The 20658-nt window shown below is 45.3% G+C and overlaps 2 long non-coding RNA genes across 2 annotated transcripts; one reads left to right on the forward strand and one right to left on the reverse strand.

Annotated features, from left to right (window-relative positions):
- Positions 1 to 11236: 11236 nt before the first annotated feature.
- LOC121134701 lies at positions 11237 to 12197 on the reverse strand. Its single transcript, XR_005871824.1, has 3 exons — positions 12079 to 12197; positions 11563 to 11679; positions 11237 to 11470 (listed from the first exon to the last, which is right to left on the reverse strand). It is a non-coding gene; the product is annotated as an uncharacterized LOC121134701 (long non-coding RNA).
- A 6893-nt stretch (positions 12198 to 19090) lies between these two features.
- LOC121134702 lies at positions 19091 to 20166 on the forward strand. The gene is made up of 2 exons (XR_005871825.1): positions 19091 to 19153; positions 19847 to 20166. It is a non-coding gene; the product is annotated as an uncharacterized LOC121134702 (long non-coding RNA).
- Positions 20167 to 20658: the final 492 nt, after the last annotated feature.

Raw genomic sequence — 20658 nt, forward strand, 5'->3', positions numbered from 1 at the left:
TAACTCTGTACTCGAACTGGGGGAGATCCACCTGCCTCTGCCTTCTGAGTGCTGGGATTAAAGGCGTGCGCCACCACCTCCCAGCCTCGGCTCTCTGTCTTGGTGTTTACTTTTTTTCCTTCAGCCCATCTTAAAGCCTGTGCCAGAGCAGTTATTTCTGCTCTCTGGGCAGATGTGCCGCTGGGCAAGGCTTGTGCCCAAAATCACCTCCTTCTGGCCTATAACCACAGCCTCTCCCGCATACCGGTTCCTTCTTGAATGAAGCTGCTGACATCCATATAGAGATCTGCATCTCTGATAACGAGAGGAACATCTGTCAGGTCAGGTTACATACCCAGATGACACCCAGCATCTCCAGGCAGCCATGGATGGGCTCCTATGGGTCATCATCCTGCAGCAGGGTGGCAGGATTAATGGCCAAGGATTTATCAAGATTCAGTCTGTTCCTATCTAGAAGAAGGGCCTAGTACTGGGGGTCAAAGGGGCATTAGACATCCATCAGTGGTAGCATCTCTCAACAGGGCTTCCACAGTGTGTGGAGCTGTTAAAGTTAGACTCTGTCCCAACATGAACTTGTCGGCTTCTCTTACAGTGACTCTTGCAGTGACTATGATGGCTCTTAAACAAGGGCGTCATCCAGAGGCTAGAGAGGTCATTTTTCAAAGCATTGTTTTGCTGATTCAAGACCAAAGACTGAAGCAACTTTAGTCTAGACATACTCCCCAACCTCAGGGTCCAGCTAATTAATTGTTATTCTTAAGTCCTGATTTCCAATGTCATTTACTGTCTGGGAACCCTCACCAACTTAGAGCTACATGCAAGGGCGTGGTTGCTCACTGGCTGGTCATTCTGAGATTCCCAGCCTGAGGGAAACCGTGTGACTTGGGTTTTGAGAAGAGGTCAGGCCCTAAAACTGTAACTGATAATTGTCCAGAGGGGGTCTGTGAGAGAAAGCAAGGCAGCGAGGGCAGAGAGCAGAGACAGCGGTGATGAGAAAGGGGTGGAGGCGGCGGGCCAGCAGCCACAATGCAGACAGCAAAGAGAGATCTCAGAGAGAAAGTTTTGAGAAGCAGTAGTAAAGAAGGATACTTTCATTCAGATCATGTGAGTCTGTTTTTTTCCCCAAAGGCCTTTTTAGGTAGTTGTAAATTTTTCCTAAACCCACTACACTGAGGCCTTCTTTTTATTATCCTGGAGCAGATTTTGGGAGCTGGTCTCCCACAGTCTGTGTTAATATCTGTTACCTTAGATAGGTAACTGGTCTTCTGGCTGCCTGTGTCATCCCTTCTGTCAGAGCCTGGTGGTGCTCTCTGAGTGACCTCCTACCTCTCTGTGTGTTGGAGTCCCCCTGGGGTCTCCTTCTTGGCAGAGCATGGTCAACCACCTCTGCTGTCTGGCATCAGCCATTGAAGCTATCCCAGGGAGAGCTTAAGGTGCTCTCATGAGAATCTGTTCCCTTTCTTCTGTATGAAGAGGGTACAGGGAATCTGCTGACAGTCATCCCATGTGGGGAGATGATTGAAAAAGAGAGAATCAGGGCTAGTGCTGAAGCGGGTGTGTGTGTGTGTGTGTATGCGTGCATGCATGTGTGCGTGTGCGTGTGCGTGTGTGTGTGTGTGTGTGTGTGTGTGTGTGTGTGTGTGTGTGTGTGATTCAGGTCATGACTGTCGGGAAACAACCTTAGAAGACTGAGGACTTAAGGAGGTGTCACCTGAGACCCACAATGGGAGGAGGAGTCAGGAGGGCCATGTGGGACTCCCTAGCAGGCGTGGGGAGGGTAAAAGACAGGGAGGTAGACAAGATCTGGGGTGGGGGGCAGAAGATAGATGGAGGCAGGGAAGAATCATGAGGAGGGGAGCAGAGGGTTAAGACGGTTATCAGGAGGTAGAAGGGATTCCCCCTCCTGGGAGTCCTGCAGATCCGCCTTCAGAGGGGGCTCACTGTTCTCGGCTACCGCCCTTGAAAGGTCCCTCTGCTGGCAACCAGGGCTTGACCACCTTGCCTGTGGTGGGCCACACAGACCTTCATGGGGGTGGGGCTTGGAAGCTGTTTCAGCCCAAGGCAAGATGTATCCAGTCTGATCTGGGTGGCCCAGTTTACCGGTAGCTTACCGAGGGTGACAGTAACCACTGGCCTGAGACTCAAAGTGCCCTGGGAGGGACAGTCAACTCCAAATGTGGGCCATTCAGTTTCACAGAATGTTTGGAGGTGACACTTGCTGATAGGAGACCAGGCTGGTCTCGAACTCACAGAGATCCACCTGCCTCTGCCTTCCCAGTGCTGGGATTAAAGCATATGCCACCACCGCCCGGCCACCATCTCTGTCTTAATGTGTGAGAACAATAATACGTAACTGAGGGGCTTGTTGAAGATTTTGAAAATAGATAGGTGTGAGCATTGTATACACTTGATATCTTTAAATGCTTAAAAGATATATCCTTAAAATGTCACCACTATCTATAAGTACATGATTAAGTATAACCATATATATTTTTAGTGTCACTCTCTCTGAAGCACACCCATGAACTGCCGATCATGAAGTTGGAAGCATCCAATGAAAGCAAGCTTCTCTTTGTGGGAATCTTGAAATTGTTTCACATACTTCTGCAACTCTAACAATTTGCACAATACCTATTGGCAACAATGAAATTGTTATTTTCACCAGCGGGTGGTGGCGCATGCCTCCATCACAGGAGGCAGAGGCAGGCAGATCTCTGTGCGAGTTCCAGACCAGTCTAGTCTACAAGAGCTAGTCCCAGGACAGTCTCCAAAGCCTGTTATTTTCTTGAATTTATCTTTATTCTTGAATACTGTTGAACAGTTTCCACTTTAGGAGTGAAGAAGAAAAGAATGGGGGTGAAACATGTCCTCTGATGTGCTACCCTTCCAGATCTGATCATTAGAAGCTGACTTCTAAGTCAGGCATGGTGACACACACCTTTAATCTAGTCCTTGAGAGGCAGAGGCAGGTGGAGCTCTGTGAGTTTCAAGCCAGTTTATTCTACACATCAAGTTCTAGGCCAGTCAAGGCTATACAGAAAGAGCCTGTCTCAAAACAAATAAACAAACAAACAAACAAAACCAGAAAACAAACAACAACAAAACCAAAAATCAATTCCCAAATAGATAAAACTTTTCTCCTCAACTCTCCTCTGTTCTGGTGTGAGTTGTCTGATACCTGTATCATGAATCCTCAGAGGCCAACAGAAGTCCAAGTTCATATGCAAAAGCAAAAACCCTTTACTTCAAGCTTGACCTTGGGCTCTGTCCCTTCTGACATAGCAGTTGGATTAGGGAGAGTCTCTAGCTCAGTTAAAGCAGGATTTTTAAGGAGTAAAAGATGTGGGGTTAGGGGAATTCCAGATTCAGAGGAGGACTGAACTCCTGATTTTGGGAGGAGTGAGGCAGCAGGAGTCTTGCCAAACAGGGATTGGTACTGGCGTCGCTGTGAGGAGGCTGGCAACCTGTATAAAGCTAGGTAAGATATTCTTAATGATCTGGAGCATCTAGTATTTGCTTGTCTCAATTCTGATTGGTCCCCCCCAGGGTACAGTTTGTGACTGGTGATTGTAAGGGTGAGGCCTAGTTCCAGTATTGTTAGCGGCAGCCTGTCATGGCTGCACTGATGCTATGTTAGGCCTCTTCAAGCTGCATTTGGGAGCCTTGGCAGTTACTGTGAATTGCCCCGATGTAGCTGGTATCAAGCTGTATGCTAATATCCGCTCCCTCAGGGTAGTGCTGGAAAGCAGAGAGTGGATAGGTCAATTTTATTTATGATAGTGCTTATTGGAATAAAAAAATCATTTGAAAATCTCTATGGCAGGATAAAGTGATAACAAACCCTGAAGAGAGAAGTAAAGGCCGTGTCATTTTATTCAATTTGTTTAATCCTTTAAGAAATCTTATGTTGTAATATTTTCCTTTCCTGCTGTTAGTCACATAAATACACAGAAATGAAACTTGCTAAACATGGGAGTGCAGAGTTGGATCGTTTCCCTGGGAAACTGACGTAAATGATTAATGGGTTACAGTTGGTTAGAACAAACTGAAATCTTTTGTTTCACTATGTGTGTGGAGGCTTCTTTTCCGTGTTTGTTGTCTTTTTGGTTTTTTTGTTTGTTTGGTTGTTTGCCTCTGCCTCCCAAGTTCTGGGATTAAAGGTATATGCCACCACCCGGCTATTGTCATATTTTAACATTCATTAATGTTATAAATATGTAGGGTTATGTTATTATTTTATTATATATTGATTCCATTTACCACTGTCTGGAGAGGGATCAGCCATCAGGCCCGACGACCTGAGTTCCATCACTAGAGCTTTCATGGTTAAAGGAGGTAATCCCAGCACTCGGGAGGCAGAGGCAGGCAGATCTCTGTGAGTTCAAGGCCAGCCTGGCCTAGTGAGTTTCAGCACAGCCAAGACCACACTGTGAGAGTTTGTCTCAAGGGGATGAGGAGGTTCTGCCCAAGCCTAACTATCTGAGTTTGATCCCTGGGACCTTAGGGTGGAAAGGGAAGACTGACTTCTGAAAGTTGACCTCCATCCTCTGACATCTGCGTATAAGCTGAGTGTGTATGCGTGCACACACATACACACATGTATTCGTACACACAAATAAGCAAATCAGTGTAATAAAATATTTTTTTAGGAAGAACTGTACTTTGTGGATGTTCCTGTTATTCCCTAGGGATGAAGGGACCTGAAGAAGAGTAGGAGGGAGGGGCACTGAAATGGGATGAATACAAGCAAGTTCACCACCACAGTGACTGAAGGAGACATCCCGGTGTTAACCTCTGGTTTCCACACTTGCATGCAAAAAATGCACACATGCTCTCTCTCTCTCTCTCTCTCAAAATCTCTCTCTCTCTCTCTCAAAATCTCTCAATCGCTCTCTCTCTCTCACTCTCAAAATCTCTCAATCTCTCTCTCTCTCTCAAAATCTCTCAATCTCTCTCTCTCTCTCTCCTCTCTCTCTCTCTCTCTCTCCTCTCTCTCTCTCTCTCAAAATCTCTCAATCTCTCTCTCTCTCTCTCTCTCTCTCTCTCTCTCTCTCTCTCTCTATCTCTCTCTCTCTCTCTCACACACACACACACACACACACACACACACACACACGCCCTCACCTACAGAGCTGAGTAGTGCTATTCTTTGACATAACAAGTCATCATCAGCCGGGCGGTGGTGGCGCACGCCTTTAATCCCAGCACTCGGGAGGCAGACGCAGGCGGATCTCTGTGAGTTCGAGGCTGGGCTGGACCGATAGCCTCCAAAACAATACAGAGAAACCCTGTCTCAGAAAAACCAAAAAAAAAAAAAAAAAAAAGTCATCATCTTCATCAAAGCAACTGTGACCATTGGCAAGAAAGCCTTAAGTTTGGGCCTGTTGACCATTGCCAACAGGAGGGGCATGGAGAGGATAATGAGACCCTCATCTGGTCTCAATCACCCAGTCCTACAACTCCCAGTCATCCACATAGAATTCTAACCTAATTAAACATGGGTTTATGATCTTGGGAGGTACCAGGGAATGTAGACCATGGAAGGTGCTATGAGACACTAATCATCAGTACTATGAAAAGATTGTCCTGGGGTATGACTCTTTGGAGTCACTAGTGCTTCAGCAAGTGACCCCTTAACCCATGATCTGTAAGTTCCCCATGGACTTTAGTGGAATCCTACTTTTGTTCCTCCTTGGTGTACTGTGAGGGGTCGATGTTTATGTCTTAATGGAGAAAGTTCTCACAACAGCCCCCTCCACACACACACATACACAAACTATGAATATCATCAGTAAGTTATAGCCAGTTTAAATATAAAACGTTATTTTAAATATTTAAATTTGTGGTACTGGATATCAAACCCAGACATCAAGGATATTACACAAGTGCTCTGTTACTGTACCATGCCTTTCATCCCTCAGAACAGAAGAAATAGTATTTTAAGCAGAGTTTCTGTTTCCTCTTCTGCACTGTTCTGAGCCTCTTGAGAATGGCTACAGATATTCCAATCAGGGCTGCACACTCAAAAGTCACTTATTCTAAGCTCTCTGACCAGTTACAAGTCTCTGCATTAACTGCTCCTCATAGCCAAAGAAGTTTCTCCAACCAAAGTTGAGGGCAGCACTAATCTCTGGTATAAACATAGATATCTAGAAAGCAGTTTGACAACCTGTCCACCTGGAAGACGGGAAAGAGTGCTGTGAAATACTTTATTCTGAATATGACATGGCCCCTGCACTTCTGAATTCACAGTACCTGTGGTTACCTGTGCAAGATCAGGTCAGTCAAAACTCCAGCATGGCCCAGCAAGGTGGTTCATGAAGATCTCTGTGAATTTTAGGCCAGCACGGTCTATATACTAACTTCCAGGCTATCTTGGACTACATAGAAAGACCCTGTCTCAAAATAAGTAAAGAGATAGATGGTAGATAGACAGACAGACAGACATATAGATAGATAGGTAGATTGATCAATAGAAGATAGATAGATAGATAGATAGATAGATAGATAGATAGATAGATATCCAAGTGGCCAATAAATAAAAAGGAATGACACTCAATTTCAATTTACCCAGTTATCAGGGGAAAGCTTATTTAATTTATAATATGTTAGACTAGCAAATCAGGATGCAATACATTCCACACTGACCAGAGTGAGCAACGACAGAAAGGAGCGTGTATTCGAGAGCTAGTGAAACAAGGAGAAAGAACACGCCTGTGTGATGGTGTTAAGCAGTAGGACACACAAAGCAACCAATCAAAACTAATCTGTGAGTCTGAAGTTAACACAGAGGTTACTCTGTGGGGGAGAGAATAGTGACAAAAAGGGATTAGGAAGTTTTGAGACTTCAGTTAAAGTACCGGGTCTAGACAGGGTATCCCTGAAGTTCCGGATAACCCACCAAGCTCTCTGTACCTGACAGTTTATGCACTCCCATGTGTTTATAATATACTTTAAAAAAAAAGCTTTTAGTATAGCAAATCTTTTCTGTCCCATCAGCCAGCTCCCAAATTACAATACAGAGACTAATGATAGAGTATGAAATTTTGCCTTTAATCCCAGCACTCGGGAGGCAGAGGCAGGCAGATCTCTGTGAGTTCGAGGCCATCCTGGTCTACAAAGCGAGTTCCAGGACAGACTCCAAAACAATACAGAGAAACCCTGCCTCGAAAAACCAAAAAAAAAAAAAAAAAAAAAAAAAAGAAAGAAAGAAAGAAAATGAAAAAAAATTGCTGGTCAGTGGTGGCACGGTTCTCTCTTAATCATTAACCCATTTCTATTAATCTATGTATTTCCACATGGTTTTGGCTTACCAGTGATGCCCAGACCTCTGGCTTCCTCAGCTGCTACGTGGTATCTCTCCCATGACTCACTCTCTGTGTTCTTCTTCCCAGAACTCTCCCAGTCTGGTAGCCCTGCCAATACATCCTGCCTCTACATTGGCCAAAACAGCTTTATTCATTAACCAATAAGAGAAATATATTCACATCATAGAGAAGGGCATCTCCCATCAGCACACTCCTTTCATTCCAACATTTAGGAAGCAGAGGCAGGCATATCTGTGAGTTCAAGGCCAGCCTGGTCTACAGAGTGAGTTCCTGGACAGCCAAAGCTAGGTAGAGAAACTCCATCTCAAGCACATACACACACAAATAATAAAATTACTAAGTCTTAAAAACCTAAAAATAAGTAAATAATATTGCATACAATGCTGACCTGGAACCTGCAGCTCAGAGACAATGTGCCTCCCTAGCATAGGATGAGGAGGAAGAAATGGTTAGTAGTATGTGACAGGGACGTGTCTGGAGACCAGCCAGGCAGTGATGACATTCTGTTTCACAGTCTCTGAACATTTTGAACTGTATACCTTTTAGAAACTCATCACGCTGAACACTAGTGAAGTGGTGTTTTGTTTGTGGTGGACATAACCTTGCTCTGTAGCTCTCACTGGCTGACTGGCTTAGAACTCACTCTGGTTTTGAATTTTTATTTTTGGTTTTGTTTTCTTTTTCTTTTCTTTCTTTCTTGTTTTTTTTTTTTTTTGTTTTTTTGTTTTTTTGAGGCAGGATTTCTCTGTGACTTTGGAGGCTGTCCTGGAACTAGCTATTGTAGACCAGGCTGGTCTTGAACTCACTGAGATCTACCTGCCTCTGCCTCCCGAGTGCTGGGATTAAATGCATGCGCCAGCACACCCAACCTTTTGAGTACTACATACTTAGATGAAAATTCACTTTCAAGTACCCAACCCCAGCGCTTTTTTCTTTCTTTCTTTTTTTTTTTTTTTGAGACAAGGTTACTCTGTATTGTTTTATTGTTTTGGAGGCTGTCCCGAGCTCTGGGATTAAAGGCATGCGCCCCCAACACCCCACCATGCCTAGCATTCCTGAGGGCCTGGGTTCAATCTTTAGCTATGGAAAAGAGCCTACATGAAAATTCTCAGTTTTGAGATACATATAATCTGTCTAAACATCACCTGAGTGGGACCTTGTCTCTTTGGGTCCTCTTCTTTTCTTCTAGTCAGGCCTATCAGAAAGATTATAGTGTTATCCCCACAGAAGAGGTTATCTGCGGCTGCCTGAAGCATTATGAAGAACATGCTTATTTTCTAGAATGGTCTGGTGGCACGACACTGAGCTACATTATCAGTGTGCATTTACTAAGTCCTTCGCAAAAATAAAAGAAGATGTGTCGTGGCAAAAGAACATGGGTTTTACCCTGGCTAGATCAATTATTAACCTAGGGACTGTGCTGTACAAAGTATTTAACTAACCTTGTAGGTGAGGCCACAAAACAGAGCCTGTGGCAGCCGCTGTCCCTGGAGGAACAGAGGACAGAGGTTATTCGGTGGTGAGTTTCAGTCATTAAAAATCTGTACAGGGAAAAAGCACCTTTTAAAAAGGATTTTAGCTGGGCAGTGGTGGTGCACGCCTTTCATCTCAGCACTTGGAGAGCAGACGCAGGTGGATATCTGTGAACTGAGGCCAGTCTGGTCTATGAAGTGTCTGCAGGACAGCCAGGACTGTCACACAGAGAAACCCTGAAGGAAGGATGTTAAGGCTGGAGAGATGGCTCAGGAGTTAAGAGCACTAGAATCCCTCTAAAGGACAAGGGTTCAGTTCCTAGCACCCACATCAGGCAGCTCATCACCATCTCTAACTCCAACCCTCTTCTGGCTTCGTCAGGCATTCAAACACATATACACAAATCCACGCACAGACATACACATATTCACACAATTAAAAGAAAATCTTAGAGAAAAGGAAAGAAAGGAAGGAAGAAAGAGAAGCCACTCCCCCTGTTCCCTGAATAAAGTCATAAGCACGTTTCAGTACACTGAAATGAGCTGTTGAGTCATCTACCAAATGCTGAAGATAGTCTCATGAAGGCTCAATCTCCAGCTGGGCATGCTGACACGCCTTTGATCCCAGCACTCAGGTCAGACATAGGCTAATCTCTGAGTTCGAGGCCAGCCTGCTCTACAGAGAGAGTTCTAGGACAGGCTCCAAAGCTACAGAGAAACCCTGCCTCGGAAAAAAAAACAAAAAACAAAAAGAAAGTTTGGTCTTACCTTTCTTCAAAATGTGCCCCTATCGACCACCATGGCCAATGACTGAAATCTTTGCTTGAGTCTGCTTTTGGGCAGCTGTGAGTAATTAAATGGGCAATTTAGTCATAAGAGTTCTCAGCTGGAAACAGGCAAGCCAAGCCAGAAACACAAGCTTCGTCTTGTTTCTAGTCCATTTGTGGCTACACCCACCCTAAGTACAAACCCAGTTCAAGAATGTAAGTTTAGGGTCTGCGGGTTCATGTGCTTGCTGCCAAGCCTGAGTACCTGGTCCCAAGAGCCAACATGGTAGGAGAAAAGCAACACTTGTTAGCTGTCCTCTGACCTCCACGCCTGTGCCATGACGTGTGCAACACACACACACACACTCACACACACACACGCTCATATACACACACTCACACACACACACACACTCACACACCCACACCCACACACACACTCACACACACTCACACACCCACACACACCCACACACACCCACGCGCACACACACTCACACACTCACACACACCCACACACACTCACACTCACACACACACACACACACACACACACACACTGAAATCAACAAAATGGTTAATTTTTTCTTTTAGTCTTTGGGGATAAGGTTTCTCTGTGTAGTCCTAGCTGTACTGGAACTCGCTTTGTAGACCAGGCAAGCCTACCCCTCATAGATCCACCTGCCTCTGCCACCCGAGCGCTGGGATCAAAGGTGTGCACCACCTCTTCCCAGCTTAATTTTTTTTCTTTTAAAACAATATTTTCTCATTTTACACACCAATCCCAGTTCCCATTCCCTCCCTCCTCCTTGCTCTCCCCACCTCCCCACCTTTAATTTTTTTGTCTTAATTTAACAAAAAAGAATGCAGGCTTTGCTCAAGGGACTCTCAGCTTAAGGATGATGATGATGTTGGTCCTTGCTGGGAAGTTTTGAAGTCAGGCACTGAAAACTGCAGGAGTGGGGGGACACGGGAGCAGGGGCAGTTTTTGTCCCCTTGCCCTGGCTGTAGTCAGAGTACACTGCAGGGCAGGCTTGGTGGTGTTGCTTGGGGAGGCGGAGCTAAGAAGAATGAAGTAAGAAAGATTTAGCACCAAGCACTGCTTTCTTTTGTGTTCTGTTTGATTTGACTCTGGACCCTAAGGCCTTACACATGCTAGACAAAATAAAGCAAAAGCCCAAACAAACAAACAAAACAAAAACATGGTGGCTGAGGGGAATAGGTGACGAATATGTGAGGGCAGGGTTTTTTTTTTTTTGTTTTTTCAAGATAGGGCTTCTCTGTGTAATAGCCCTGGCTGTCCTGGAACTCCCTCTGTAAACCAGGCTGGCCTTGAACTCACAGAGATCTGCCTGCCTCTGTCTCCTGAGTGCACCACTATCACCTGGTCAGTGAGGGCAGTTAATGGGATGGAAAGGCAAAAGGAGCGTCAAGTTTAATTTAACACTTCATTTCTTTCATTAAAACAGAGGGGGGTGGAGCCGGGCGTTGGTGGCGCACGCCTTTAATCCCAGCACTCGGGAGGCAGAGGCAGGTGGATCTCTGTGAGTTCGAGGCCAGCCTGGTCTACAAGAGCTAGTTCCAGGACAGCCTCCAAAGCCACAGAGAAACCCTGTCTCGAAAAACCAAAAAAAAAAAAAAAAAAAAAGTTCGAGTCCAGCCTGAGCTACATAAGCTGTCTCTGAAAATCAAAGAAAAAAAAACCCAAAACAAACAAACAAACAAACAAAAAGAGTGAAGCACAGCAACGCCAAGCAGTTAGCATCTTCCCAGGCTGAGTCTTTTCAGTCTCCAGGTGGAGTCAGAGCAGGCAGGCAGTCCGCAGGATTGGAGAAAGTGGAAGACGGTTGGTGGGCAAGGAAGGGCCCTTCCACAGCTCTGTTCCTGGGAGCCCTGGGGATCCCTGAACAAAACACAACATAAGCAGTCTCCCGAGACAAGCAGCAAAAGGAAGCGAGCGTCAAAGGAAGCAAACCTGCAAAGGTTCGTCCTCACCTCTGAGGCCACGCCTCTCCACAACTTCCTGCTTCTTCTGCACAGGCTGTAGACCCGCCCTTCGTGACAGAGCCCATTTGGTCTCCTTCCAGCAAGATGCATCCTTTGGCAGGCCTCCTGGAACAGGGGGAAGCAACTCATTTTAAAATCAACCCTCCTTCCTTCCGTCCTGCAACAGTTAGGGCACACTGTGCTAAGGAAAACAGCCCTCAGGATCGGCCCCCCACCTCCCCCTCTCCTCCCTGCTCTTTTCCTCTCTTTTTATTGTCTTTTCCAGCTCTTTTTAAAGATTCCCTCCATATTGGCTCAGAATGGAGCTGACCCTGTCCTGAACTTGATATTGGTCTAAAAAAAAGTAGAAATCTGGGGAGGGGGAGGGGCATAACTTCTGGGAGGGGTAGTTTCAATTTTGAACCGAGTGTTTGGCTGCAAAGCGAGAAAGGAGATCCCCACGGGATAAGGAGATGGCTGTAGAGAAGGCTCACAGACGTTCCTCAAGCTGATTAGGTTTCTTACTGTGTTGTTTTCCTTGATTTTCCAGACAACAGTCTCATTGTATAGCTCAGCTCAGGTGGCCTCTTGTCTCAGCCTCCCCAGCAGTGGGATCGCAGGTGCATCCCTAAGAAAGAATTAAGTCCTTTCCCAGAGCAGCCCCCGTGCGATGTCCAAAGAAGCGGTTCGACTCAGCTTCTCTCAGACGCAGCACAAAAACACACTGCATGAGCCGGAACTGTCTCCCTGGCCTGCTATCTGGAGTTCCTCATCTTCCGGTATCTGACTGTGGTCAGGGCCAACTGTTGTATTACCTGTTGCAAAGTGCCCGTCTGAACTTGGTTTCACCCATGTTTTGCTCGTGTGTTGTTTCCTGAGGTGTGAAGGGAGGTGTTCCAGTGTTCACAAAGCCCAAGAACTGACGAGACTGACTTGACTGCCTAGCAACCTCCAGTTTGAAAGCTAGCCCCAAACTGGGGATGTTGGAGCATGTCTGCCTTCCCGGCACTTTGCAGGTGGAGGCAGAAGGATGCAAAGTTCTAGAGTAGCTCCATCTGCCCAGTGAGATTCTTTTTCCACAACTAATCTTTCAGAGTTTGGTTCAAGGACTAGACAAAGGGTGGGAATTTACTCAGAGGCTGTATATAACCACCTTAGCTCAAAAAATGTGTGTGTGTGTGTGTGTGTGTGTGTGTACATTTCAAGACATGGTTTCTCTGTGTAGCTTTGGTGCCTGTCCTGGAACTCCCACGGTAGACCAGGCTAGTCTCAAAACCAGAGATCCACCTGCCTCTGCCTCCTGAGTGCTGGGACTAAAGATGTGTGCCACCACCGCCCGGCTGAAAGAGTATTTCTTGAAGAGGGAAATATGTTTGGTTTGTGTAGGCAGACACGAGTACCGCTTTAAAAAAAAAAAAACAAAGAAAGGTCAGCTTTACAATGGAAAAAGAAAGATAAAAATTAACCATTCAACTTCCTGATTTCCTAAATTAGCCTGGGAGCTTGACTGTTGATTGAGTTAGTTTGGAAAATGGAATTGATTTCTTCTTTGCCTGTTCAGACAGTGATGCTGTGACTCTGGCTCTGGCTCACTAGGTCAGTCATCTCAAACAAAAGGTGCCAGGTAGAGTGAGGGGCACCTGTCAGTAGTCACTGCACTCCAGAGGTGGAAACAGGAGGAGAAGGAGAGGCAGTGGAGTGGACATAGATCAGTGGTAAAATTCTTGTCTAGCATGGCCACTACTAAAACAAAAAACAGGGGTCAAGAGAGAGATAAACTGATAAAGTGTTGGCCACACAAGTGTAAGGACCTGAGTTCAATCCCCAGAACCATATAAAAATACGCCTTTAATCCCAGGGCTGTGGAGGTGGGAGGAGGAGACAGGCAGATCTTTGGGGATGACTGGCAGATGATCTAAACAAATCTGTGAGTACTAGTGAAAGACCTTGCCCCAAAAGCAGAAGGTGAACGGTGTACACACACACACACACACACACACACACACACACACACACACACACACTAAACCAAAACGAAAAGTTGTGGGTAGGTGGCACACACTTGTAATCCCAGAACACAGGAAGATCACCAGCTATTTGAGTCTCTGCTACATAGTAAATTCTAGGCTATCCTAGGCTGCAGTATGAGACCCTGGTTTTTCTTTTCTTTTTTCTTATCTTACTTTTACTGAGTCTTTGTGGATTTCACCCCATGCCTTCCCATCCCACTTATCTCCCTGCCCCCTCTTGTCCTCCCTCTGCCCTTGCAATCCCCCCTAAACAAAACCAAATTTAAAAGAAAAACCAAAGACCAAACAAAACAAAGTAAAAATGTAAACAGCAACAAAGAGAAAAGGAGTCTTATCGTAGAAGTCCACAAGAGCCCGATAAGGGGACCAAGGTTGTACCCTGATACACTCACAGGGACAAAAGGCAGATTGCCACAGTGGTCTTCAGTTCTGCCCAGGAGTGAATGGAACCAGCAGCCTGATCTCCAGCCACCACACGAGAGAGCAAACAACTGCCCCTCTCTTTCGTTTTGAGAGGTCACATCCACAGATAAGAAGTACCATCTCTATCGGACAGACAATCCAAGATCAAGGGCAGAGCAAATACCCACTATCCTTCCCTCTTTGTCTAAATAAGATGGTTCTAAACCTAATACAAAACTGTATACAGAAAGAACAATTACCAAGTAGAAAGGAAGGGTAATAACATACACAAAAATAGAACTACAACCAGAAGAACAATGTCAAGCAAGAAACACATAGCAAATGTCCAGGCTATAGGTAATTGCCAAATAACAGAGATTATTCCTATCCTGAGAGGTCTAAGTCTTGTACCCAATACACCTTAGCTAAGATAAGAGAAAATAGTAATTCTGACCATCTAATCTTCAACCCCACCAAAAACCTGAGAAGGAAAATAATACTACCTGAGTAAGCAGGAAGTGCAAACAATCGACTTCCAAAAGATGCAAGAAATGGCAGAAATAGCTGTCTACCTGGACAGTCACCCAAGTCTCTCTGCAACACTGGGCAACCAGCTCTGGCTGTAGGCCTGGAATATCTGACAGACCATTTTCAGAAGCAGGAAAATTCAAAAGACTGTCCTACCCTGTCTTGGAACGCTAAACGGGGTGGAGACAGCAGCCAAAACTGCCACTTTAGACCCAACCATGCCTGCTTAGCATTTTAAAAACTCTCCAGATCAGAAAAGGATTACAGACACGCAATAAGGACAGATTCAGACAAAAGAGGCCTCTAAAAAGGTCACAGTGTGTTTCTTAGCTGTGCATGGGCTTGAGAGAAAGAGGATAGAAGACAGAGTCACAGATAAAAAAATAATTTAAGGATAATAAACTAGGTCCTTAAAGGAGAAATAGAGTAAAAAAATTGTAATGGGCCATGTAAAGATGAAAAATACACAGAGTCTGGATTATCTATATTATTGTGTTTTCTTTAAATTTTTTGACTGTTAATGAACTAACTACTGAGAGACATTTGACTGTGGGGGCTGCTATATCAAATCAACATATATTTTAAAGATATCTTGACTGTAAAATTTGGGTCTAAGGGCATGTTGCTTTGGAACACAGGTTCTGCTTTTGTTTCCACAGAAGATGAAAAGCTGTGGACTCCTTCCAGGCTAATATGGTTTGACCAAACAAGACCCTCTGAAGTTATGACCCAGGTGATCCAACATCTAGACCAGCTTCAAGGCAACTGGCTGAGACTATGCAGCCTTACAGACTACTACAGCCAAGATTTACTCCTAACTCTAAGTTTTCTCAGGCTCCCCATAAGATCACTGTGCCCAGCAATCAGCAGGAAGTAGTTTAGAAAACAACACCCAAATTCCAAATGCTGTTTATAAATGTTTGTTTTCATTTAAAGGGAGTTGGTTATAAATGGTTAATGGTCACAGTCAATCTCTTTCTAAAGAAAAAAAGGGGAAATGATATAGAAATGAATACTTCACATTGGCATGGATTTTGTTTTACTGATTCAAACTAAAGGTCAATTTTGTTATACTACATATATATATATATGCATACATATATACATACATATATATTCCTACTCTTGTTTAAGGTATTATGTTTATGTAGTTCATTTGAAAATGTAGCCGGTCGTTGGTGGTGCACGCCTTTAATCCCAGCACTTGGGAGGCAGAGGCAGGCGGATCTCTGTGAGTTTGAGGCCAGCCTGGTCTACAAAGTGAGTTCCAGGACAGCCTCCAAAGCTACAGAGAAACCCTGTCTTGAAAAACCCAAAAAAAAAGTAATGTATAATTAGGAAATACAGATTAATAGATAATCATCTATAACAGTCCAACTTATAGTCATGTTAGTTAGGTTTTCTAGAGATGCAGAGATATATTTCAGTTGGATAGGTAATCTTCAAATACTTCAAAGACCTACATAATGCTTTAAAAACTTAGGCTTTTCTTGACAGTGAGACATATCTGCTCCTGGAAGTACCAATTATTTCAAGAAGATGATGGGAATAGAAGAAACCTCTTATGGAGTTTATATTCAATGTGGCAAGACTAGCCAAAATGACAGTCCTTCAGGGTTCCTGCTTCATAAAAGAGTCTGCCAGACATTCTGCAAGACACAGTAGAAAGCAACTGACAAACTTTACCAGTACAGGGCAGAACAGATCTTCAAATTTCCTGCTTCATTGAAACGTCTGCCAGTTGCTGTGGCCTATGGGCTGAAGATGGATGCCCCAATGTCACAGAAGAACTTTGGGGGACTGTGCAGGCAGCCAGATATCTCTGTCATTTCTAGAGTTTTAGAAGTTGCTTACAATGCTCTTCCTGTTTACTCAGGTAATGTTGTATCCTTCGGGAGCCTTTGATGGAGCTGAAGACAGATAGTTACAATTCCAGGACAGCCTCCGAAACAATACAGAGAAACCCTGTCTTGAAAAACAAAACAAAACAAAAGAAACAAAAGATTGTTTCCATTTAAAGGGAGCTGATTATAAATGGTTGATGGTCCACTTCTCTCTCTCACACACACACCTACAGAAATACAGAAATAATAGGGAAAAGAAGAGCAAATAGAAGAACTCTGAAGATGGCTCAGGGGCTCACGTGACAGCTAAAGGAAGGTCGCTTGTGCCAGGCAGCCAACTGGGTACCGGAGTAGCCGTTTGTCTCTGACTCCAGTTCCTGGAAGATAATTCCCCGGCAACCCCGACTCCTTGACTCCCGCCCAGAAAGATGCCACTGTGACTATTATGCTATGACTTACTGCTGATTTTGGCTTCTGTAACTTGCTTATGCAGACATTTGAGGACTTTGGTGAGGTCACCTTGACCATCTATCTAATCTTAGCAGAGCAGAACAGGTCTTGTGGTTTTTGCCTTTGAAAGCCCTTCCTTCACTCACCTCTAGGTTAGAGACTGTGGCCCTGCTAGAAGCTTTAATAAATTTGGCTAATTATAACCTGAGTTGAGTAGGAGGGTTTTCCCCAGTGGTCAAAAGTGCTTGCTGCTCTTACAGAGGATATGTGTTTGGTTGCGGCTCACAACCGTCTGCAACTCTAGTTTTCGTGGGCACTAACCATGCACATGGTGACTATACGTACAAGCAGGCAAACACTCACGTTAGGGTTCTGAGGCAGGAGGAAGAGTGCCTTGGCAGATTGGGGGGGGGCCAAGGAATGCTGGAAAGACCACCCCACACAACAGGTCTCTCTCTTTTTTTTTTTTTTTTTTTTTTTTGGTTTTTTTTTCGAGACAGGGTTTCTCTGTGGCTTTGGAGGCTGTCCTGGAACTCGATTGGTAGTCCAGGCTGGTCTCGAACTTACAGAGATCCACCTGCCTCTGTCTCCCGAGTGCTGGGATTAAAGGCGTGCGCCACCAACGACCGGCTCACAACAGGTCTCTTGCAACAGATTTATGGGGGAGGGGGCCTCTCTTGGAGCCAGGAATGAGTGAGTGAGGGAGGGAGGGAGGGAGGGAGACAGAGACAGAGAAACAGAGGCAGAGAGGTGAATGGTGGGGCCTTTTAAAGGGGAATATCCTGTGCATAGGGAGACCATGGGATTCCTGGGGGCTGTGAAAATGTGTCGGATTTGGTGGGGGTAGGTATAGGGGAGTGGTGGGTATGGGGGGGTGGCGGGTATGGGGGGTGGCGGGTATGGGGGGTGGCGGGTGACAACAGTGGCTGCTGGCACTGAGAGTCTGAAGGCAGGGAACACCTGGTTTCTAACAACTCATATGCATAAATAAAAATAAAATTTTATGAAGAATAATAAAAATGAATAAGTAAGTAAAAGAAGATGGGTCAGGGGCAGGAGACATGGTTTGGGAGTTTTGCGTATATGGATAATATTTACTTATTTTAATTTTTTTTGAAGGTTATTGCTCTTCATGGAGCTACAGGGTCTTACTAAGTTACCTAGATTGCTGTTGAACTCTGTAGCTCAGACAAACTTTGATTTTACAATCTTCCTGCCTCAGATTCCTGAGCAATAGTGATTATGGGTTGTGTCACCAGATCTGGTTCCTATTTCTATTCTTTATGTCAAGTCCCATCATGGAAACCCAGGGATAAATTTCTAACTGGTGCCTATTAGCATACCAAAGTGCCTACAGCTCCTCCCCGCTCTTCTCCCCATGCCCCAGACTTTAAGCTCCCTTGGAGTGTGGCAGTGATCTCTCCCCACGGTCTTCCCGTGTCTCGTTTCTGCATTATCCCCTTCTGTTTATTCTCAGTAAGAAGTGAGAGAGACTCTTAGCATGTGAAATGAGGTATGGCGGTGGACATGCGCACCATTCCAGCACCAGGAGGCAGAGGCAGGAGGATCTGTGAAGTCAAGACCTGCCTGGTCCTCAGAGCGAGTTCCTGCGGCCAAACTACACCAACAAACCCTGTCTTTTTTGTTGGTTTTGTTTTTCCAGACAGGGTTCCTTTTTTTTTTTTTTTTTTTTCCCAGACAGGGTTTCCCTGTATTGTTTTAGAGGTTGTCCTGGAACTCGCTCTGTAGACCAGGCTGGCCTCGAAGTCACAGAGATCCGCCTGTCAATGCCTCCCGAGTGCTGGGATTAAATGCTTGCACCATCACTGCCCGGCCTAGACAGGGTTTCTCTGTGTGGCTTTGGAGGCTGTCCTGGAACTCGCTCTGTAGTCCAGGCTGGCTTCGAACTCACAGAGATCCACCTGCCTCTGCCTCCCGAATGCTGGGATTAAAGGGTTACAGGAGTGGACCACCACATCTGGTCCACACTGTCTCTCGGGTAAGAAGTGAAGAAGCTGAAACCCTCTACAGACACGCCCCCATCCCACCCCACCCCACCCACGTCCCCCCTCCTACATTTCCATCCCCCTCCCACCTTGCCTGAACCTCTCTTCCTTTCCAGCCTGGCTCACTGCTCCATTCACTGCGGTCTCTGTATTTCTGGAATAAGCTAAACTGTTCCTCTGTTCCTCTTCCTGTTTTCTTGGGACTCGGTACCAAGTGCTACTTCTTCCTGGAATGCTCTTCTCACAAATATTTGCTTTTTTTTTTTTTTTTAAGATACTGTCATACGGCCTCAAACTGAAGACCTTGAATTCCTCTGCAACCACCTCGGGGGTGCTGCTGGTATTACAACCTTGTACCTTCATATGTGCCTAGATATTTGCATTTTTTTTTTTTCAAATCTCCTCTCAGGCACTTTCTCTCCAGAATTTTTAAACTTTTTTTTGTTTTGTTTTTTTTGGGACAGGGTTTCTCTATATTGGTTTGGAGGTTGTCCTGGAACTCTCTCTGTAGACCAGGCTTGCCTCGAAGTCACAGAGATCTGCCAATGCCGGGCTTGAATTTTAAAACATTATTAACTTATTTTTTATATTTATTTATTTATTGTTTGACAGGGTTTCTCTGTGGCTTTAGAGGCTGTCCTGGAACTCTCTCTTGTAGACCAGTCTGGACTCGAACTCACAGAGATCCTCCCGCCTCTGCCTCCCAAGTGCTGGGATTAAAGGCATGCGATACTACGCCCAGCCACTTTCAAGTTTTAGACGTTTCTTTTGTATCATGCCTGTGAGTGTTTTGCCTGCATATACATGTGCTCACGGCGTTTAGGAAGAGGGTGCCAGATCCCTTGGAACTGGAGTCACAGGTGGTTGAGAGCTATCACGTTGGTGCTGGGAATTGCCCCTGGGTCTTCTAAGAGAGCCAACAGGCACTCCCAACTGCAGAGCCACCTCTCCAGCCCCTATTATTTATTTTTTTGAGATGGGGTCCTGCCGTGTTGTTTCAGCTGATCTCAAGCTCCTATGCTCCTATGCTCAGGTGATCCCCCTGCCTTCAGTGGAGACTCCAGAATGTGTCACTGTGCCTGGTGTCAAGTCTGGAAGTTACTTCTCGCAGAAGCCTGCTCTAGAGATTGCAACTTTCATCACAGATCGGCTCCTCCTAACCGCTCTCCTCCTTCAGAATGCGCCTGTCTCATCTAACACACGACTGAATTTCCTTACACAGGAGCTTGTCTTCTGTCAACAAGAGCGATGCGATCTTCTACTTCCTGTTATGTGCTCTGGGTTTACCCCTGCGCCTCGCTGGTGCAATGCATACTTGTGGAATGAAGGAATGAATTAAATGGTGACACTTCAGTTCCACTCCCGCCCCCTCCTTTTTTTTGCTGCGGCACTGAGGATTGAATGAATGTACGACCTCACACATGCTAGGCAAGCGCTCTAGCCCTGAACTATGCCCTCAGCTTCTTTTGGCTAGTTGATTTTTTTTTTCGAGACAAGGTTTCTCTGTATTGTTTTGGAGGCTGTCCTGGAACTCACTTTGTAGACCAGGCTGGCCTCGAACTCACAGAAATCCGCCTGCCTCTGCCTCCCGAGTGCTGGGATTAAAGGCGTGCGCCACCAATGCCCCGGCGGCTAGTTGATTTTTTTAATTACTGACTTATTTATTTAGCACATGCCACTGAGCATGCAGGATGTCAGCAAGGGAACTGCCTGAATACTTATTTTGAGACAAGAGTTTATTAAGTTGCCCAGGCTGGCTTTGAACTTACTTTGTAGCCAAGCTGTAAAGAACTTGCTATCCTCCTGCCTTAACCTCCTAAGCAGCTGACATTCCAGGCTTCCAGA

This window comes from Mesocricetus auratus, unplaced genomic scaffold, assembly GCF_017639785.1.
Source record: "Mesocricetus auratus isolate SY011 unplaced genomic scaffold, BCM_Maur_2.0 Super-Scaffold_100029, whole genome shotgun sequence".
Taxonomy (NCBI): domain Eukaryota; kingdom Metazoa; phylum Chordata; class Mammalia; order Rodentia; family Cricetidae; genus Mesocricetus; species Mesocricetus auratus.